This window comes from Ursus maritimus, unplaced genomic scaffold, assembly GCF_017311325.1.
Source record: "Ursus maritimus isolate PB19 unplaced genomic scaffold, ASM1731132v1 scaffold_26, whole genome shotgun sequence".
NCBI classification, from domain to species: Eukaryota; Metazoa; Chordata; class Mammalia; order Carnivora; family Ursidae; genus Ursus; species Ursus maritimus.
In genome coordinates, this window is record NW_024425119.1 from 3,107,069 (window position 1) to 3,113,236 (window position 6,168).

The window sequence follows — 6,168 nt, forward strand, 5'->3', positions numbered from 1 at the left end:
GCAACGAGCCGGCACCGAGTCGAGGCGGATGCGGCGGATGCGGCGGCGCTCCGGCTGCCCGCCGCCGCCGCTTCCCGAGCTGGGCGGGCTAGGCCCCGGGGGCGGCGGCAACGCGAGGAACGGACGAGCACGGACTCCCGAGCGGTGGCAGTCCCAGAGCCGAAGAGGGTGGGAGGGGCCGAAGAAGGCGAGGGAGGGCCGGCCCGGGGGCTCCCGGTCAGTCAGTCAGTCGGTCGCCTCCTCCCACACGCGCCCCCAGCTAGGGGGACCAGTCTCACAGGGCGCCCATCGCCCGGACGGGAAGGGCCGAAGCCTCGAAGCCTCGGTGCCTGAGGAGCGGGCCCCCCCTTCCCCGAGGCCTCCCCGCCTGCCCCGGGCCTGGCAAACCCCCGTCTCCTCCCGGGCCGGTGCCGGGGGCTGACGGAGGGAGGGAACGGTGGGGAGGGGAGGGCCGCTCACCGCGGGGCCCGAGCTCCGCTGCTTCTCTGGGCCGAGAGTAGAGGAGACCGAGAAGACTGGGTGAAGGGGATTAGGGAGAGGAAAGAATAGTCACCCCCACCAGGCGCCTTCTGTCACCGAAGATGGGGGTGCAGAGTGGCCGAGTGTGGAGAGACGCGTCCGCCCGGGAAACTCTCCGCGCTAAATGGCGCCGGGAGTCTGAAGCCTCCACACAGCCCGCTCGGACCCCGCCCCCCGCCGCCCGGGGCGCCCCACCCCCACCCTGCTCTCGGGGCTCTCGCGCAGGCGTGCTAGTACCGAGGCTCTCTGGGATTTGTAGTTTTCGCCTTGGAGGCGTGAAAGGGATTGGGGAGGAGGGAGCCTACGACTTCCGTGATGCTCTGTGGTTGCTTTATCCTGATGCCTCATGGGAGTTGTAGTTTTCTTTGGAAACCGCCCCTTCTGGAAGGCTGATGGGAGCGTCACCGTGGGTCGCTAAACCCCATCCTCAAGTCAACGCTAGCTAGGAAGAAATCATTATTTAGGATTTAATTGTGGAAAAAGGGCCGGAAGAAAAAAAAAGAAGAGGGAAGCAGGACGAGAGGAGAGACTCCCATCATGCCCTGCTTAGGCGAGAGAGCGCTAAGAGGTTGCCATGGGATGAAAGATGATCTGTTGTTCATCTCTAATGGAGAGAGCCGCAGTAGTGTTGAGTGACTGTAGAGGTGTGGGGGTGGAGGAGGAAAGCAAAGCAAAGAGAACCAGAACCTGAGCCCAAAGAGCCAGAGGGGCTGAAGACTCCTTCCATAGGGTAAAAGAAATGTTGTGAAGATTGTGCATGGGATTAATAGTGATTAAATGGGCTGGGGGAGGAGACAAGAAGTACCTCCTCTCCTCTTCCCTTCCGTAACAATTAAGGCCACACTCTCAGCTCCAGACCCACGATAGATATTCTGGCTCTCAAAGATAGGCTGCCCTCCTGAAATCCAGGATCACAGCGAATCCTTCGCTTTGCCAGAAAAAATTAACGGTGCGGTGAGGGAGGTTTCGAGAAAAGAGAAGGTCCACGTATCTTTGCATCTTAAGAGAGCGGAGTTGACTTTTGCTGTGTAGCCGGTTGAGCTTAATTTCCATCTTTCATTTGCCTGAGGGCTTAGTAAAACAACATCCCCTTTCTCTAGAGATACATGAATGTACACATGTAGTTTATACCGTGGCTTTGGACATAGAGGAAATCTAAATCCATGTAGTTTACAGTAATGGAATGCTTTCCTTGAAAGCATCCTTAGGCTCTCTGGACCCCTTTGCTCCTCGGAACTACTCAAGATTGTACAGGTGATGAGCACCAGGGGGCACCAGACAGAGTGGGAAGCCAGACCAGTCAGATGGCAGTTAAAAGTCTGAGCCCACCGGGTAAGAGCGGGAAGATCTTAAACGTATGCAACTGCAGGAGAGCGTCCTTAGACTCCTGCCTCTGATCAGCGCCCGCTATAGAACGAACTCAGAGGCACACTTCCTAGCCGAGCGCCCCACTAAGAGTATGAGCAGTTTGGAAGCAGCTTGACAGAAGATTCGTTAGCACTTGTTTCCTAGAAAATGCCCACAACTTATCGGGATGAACTCCACCTAGAGAAGATTTGCTATATAATTTATATTAATTCATCTGATGTGTAAAATAGTTACACTATGTTTCAATTTTTTCTCAAAAAGCTGCACTTTCGGGTTTACAAAAAAAAGTCGGTTTTTAAAAACAAAGGTTTAAAAACATGTTTTAAAAACATGTTAGGTTTCATGAAGCTAACAGATTATGAACACTTTAAAATATGAATTCAGTGGGGGCAACTAGAGTACACATACACACTGTCAAGGCCCTTGACAATCATGCCTTATAAACATGTTTTTTTTTTCAACAACAAACAACTGAATTCATTGTAAATAATTAACTGTTGAGGTAAAGCCACCCTTGCCCACCTGACAGCTTTTCCTACTGGTGTAACATTAGCTTTACTATGAAAACAGGTACAACTTTATATTGAATATAACCATTTTGTGTACAATGGTTGGTTTTAAAGGTTAGACTGCTTATTATTTGCCGAGCTCCTTTTTTAATGCTTACCAACTTCCAATTAACATGATATTTTCTGTTACTCATTAATATCCCTAATAGTACTTTTCCTTTCTCTGCCATTTCAATTATCAAATAATTGATCCCCCTATAATCCATATAAAACATCAAGTGGCGTAAATAGAAGCAGCAGAAAAAACTCAAGATACGATGGACTCACTAAGCTCAGAGATTTTAGATCCTGACAGGTGGGTCTATAAGAATAATACCAGTATTTTATTGTCTCTCACCATGTTCTTTGTTCACTTAAGTCCTTGTTCATTTTCTCAAACTGAGTAATGTTTCCATTTCCCATCAATTCACATTTTATGTATACATGGTCCCTGCCATTGGTGATGGGCTAGTAATGAAAGCCAGAAACAGCTTTGATTTAGACAGTGGCTGAACATACAAAATTTACCTTTTGTATGTGGCATAATTCACAGGGTAGCTTCTTGAAGTATAAGGAAAAAATATCATCTTGAGAACATTTCTTTTTTTTTCTCCTTTCTTTCATTTCCTATGCCTATGGATATTTTCAATTTTACCTCCCTGTCATGTGGAACTCAAAAAAGAAGGTAGAGTCAGGCAGTTAAACAATGAAGAAGGGACATTCTTTAAACCTTCTTTTATTATGAATGAGGTAACTGGGAGGGTGGAACTTGCTCTATATCAAAGCATATTGTAAAACCATAGACTAAATGTACGACATCGAGATAAGAGTAGATAATGAAACAGAAAAGATAATACAGAAACAGTTTTGTGTATATATGGGAATTTTTCATATGAGGAAGATGGCATTTCAAGTCAGTGGAGAAGGTTAAATAAACAGTGTTTGGACAACTAGTTATTCATTTGAAAAACAAATCAGGTTCGATGTCTACCCCCGACCCTTCACGAAATGAATGTCCACATAGTTTAAAGACTAAATTTTCAAAATAAGCTCTAAGAATTTTTAGAATCTAGGAAAACATGGGATAGGAAGGCACATCAAAGAACAACCCAAGAACCATAAAGAAAAATATTTGACTATTTCAAAATCAACAATTCTGTTCAATAGAACACAAATGATGAGCTGACAAAAATTTTGAAGCAAAAGACTAATATTCAAAATATATATAAATAACACCTTAAATCACAAAGGATAATACAATCCTATAGAAGAAGGGGACTATTGACACCAAATGACAAAAATAAGCTTTAAAAAAATGGTGAAACTCAGTAACTAAGAAAGTGCAAATTAAAACAAGGTAGATACTTTTCCCTCATAAAATTGGCAAAATTCTTAAGCATTTATAATACCAAGTGTAGGCAAGTGTGTGGAGAACTCATGTGCTATTAACAATAGCATAAATTAGAAAAACCTTTTTTGAGGGTAATTTGTTAGTACTTACTGAAATGTACAACGTGCACAGCCTTTGAGCTAGCATTTCCTTTCTTGGTACCTACCTTCTAGAAACACTTGCATGTATGCACTAACAAATATCTATAAGAAGATCCACTACAGCTTTGCCTATAACAAGAAATTGAAACAATCTGAATGTAGTTAAACTATAGTATATCTAATTTGGGGAACATCACGCAACAGGAGAAGAGAAGGAGGTAGAATATATGTGGTGGCATAAAAAAAGTAAGTGAAAGGGGCGCCTGGGTGGCTCAGTCGTTAAGCGTCTGCCTTCGGCTCAGGGCGTGATCCTAGAGTTCTGGGGTCAAGCCCCACATCAGGCTCCTCTGCTGGGAGCCTGTTTCTTCCTCTCCCACTACCCCTGCTTGTGTTCCCTCTCTCGCTGGCTGTCTCTCTCTCTTCTGTCAAATAAATAAATAAAATCTTAAAAAAAAAATTAGGATGACTTCAAAAAAAAAAAGTAGGTGAAAAACTCAAGTTGCTGAATAATATGTACTACAGCATATGTTGTATTTTTAAAATTTTGTTTCTATATGTATTTCAATGTGCACAGTAAGAGTATGGGCAGTATACAGAAGTATACTTCTGGTGAGTACTCTTACCTATATTGTATGAATTTCTGAATATATTCTCACTTATTGCAGACAATTTGAAAAATACAATAGAATATGAAAGTACAAATCTCCAGCAACATTACTAGCCTTTGAGATATCAGCTTTTGCATTTGACAAAATATTGCATTGGACATTATATTGGACAGCATTATATTGCATACAATGCAGCATTACATTGGACAAAATCCATTCTTGATAAAAACCCTCAACAGAGTAGGGATAGAGGGAACATACCTCAACATCATAAAGGCCATGTATGAAAGGCCCACAGCTAACATCATCCTCAATGGGGAAAAACTGAGAGCAAGAACAAGATAGGGAAGTCCACTCTCACCATTTTATTTAACATAGTACTGGAAGTTGTAGCCTCAGCAAGCAGGCAACAAAAAGAAAAAAATGGCATCCATATCACCAAGGAAGAAGTCAAATTTTCACTATTCAGAGATGACATGATACTTTATGTAGAAAGTCTGAAAAACTCCAGCAAAAAATTGTTAGATCTGATACATGAATTCAGGAAAGTCACACAGGATATAAAATCAATGCACAGAAATCTGTTGCATTTCTATATGCCAATAATGAAGCACCAGAAAGAGAAATTAAGGAATTGATCCCATTTATAATTGCACCAAAAACCATAAGATACCTAGGAAGAAACCTAACCAAAGAGGTAAAAGATCTGTGAAAACTTAAGAAAGAAATTGAAGATCACACAAAGAAATGGAAAAACATTCCATGCTCATGGTTTGGAAGAACAAATATTGCTAAAATGTCTATGCTACCCAAAGCAATCTACATATTTAATACAATCCCTATCAAAATACCACCAGCATTTTTCACAGAACTATAACAAACAATCCTTAACCACAAAAGACCCCAAATAGCCAAAACAATCTTGAAAAAGAAAAACAAAGCTGGAGGCGTCACAATTCCAGACTTCAGGCTATATTACAAAGCTGTAGTCATCAAGACAGTATACTACTGGCACAAAAACAGACACGTAGTGGAACAGAGCAGAGAGCCCAGAAATGGATCCACGACTCTATGGTCAACTCATCTTCAGCAAATAAGGCAAATTATGCCATGGAAAAAAGACAGTCTCTTCAACAAATGGTGTTGAAAAAAACTGGACAGCAACATGCAGAAGAATGAAACCGAACCACCTTCTTACACCATACACAAAAATAAATTCAAAATGGATTAAAGACCTCAGTGTGAGACAGGAATCCATCAGAATCCTAGAGGAGAATACAGCAGCAACCTCTCTGACATCCGCCATAACAACTTCTTACTAGACACGTCTCCAGATGGAAGGGAAACAAAAGCAAAAATGAACTATTGGGACTTCATCAAGATAAAAAGCTTCTACACAGAGAAGGAAACAATCAACAAAACTAAAAGGGAGCCTACAGAATGGGAGAAGATATTTACAAATGACATATCCGATAAAGTGTTAGTATTCAAAATCTATAAAGAACTTACCAAACTCAACACCTAAAAAAACAAGACAAATAATCCAGTTAAGAAATGGGCAAAAGACATGAATGGACAGTTGTCCAAAGAAAACATCCGGATGGTTAGCAGACACATGAAAAGATGCTCAGCAT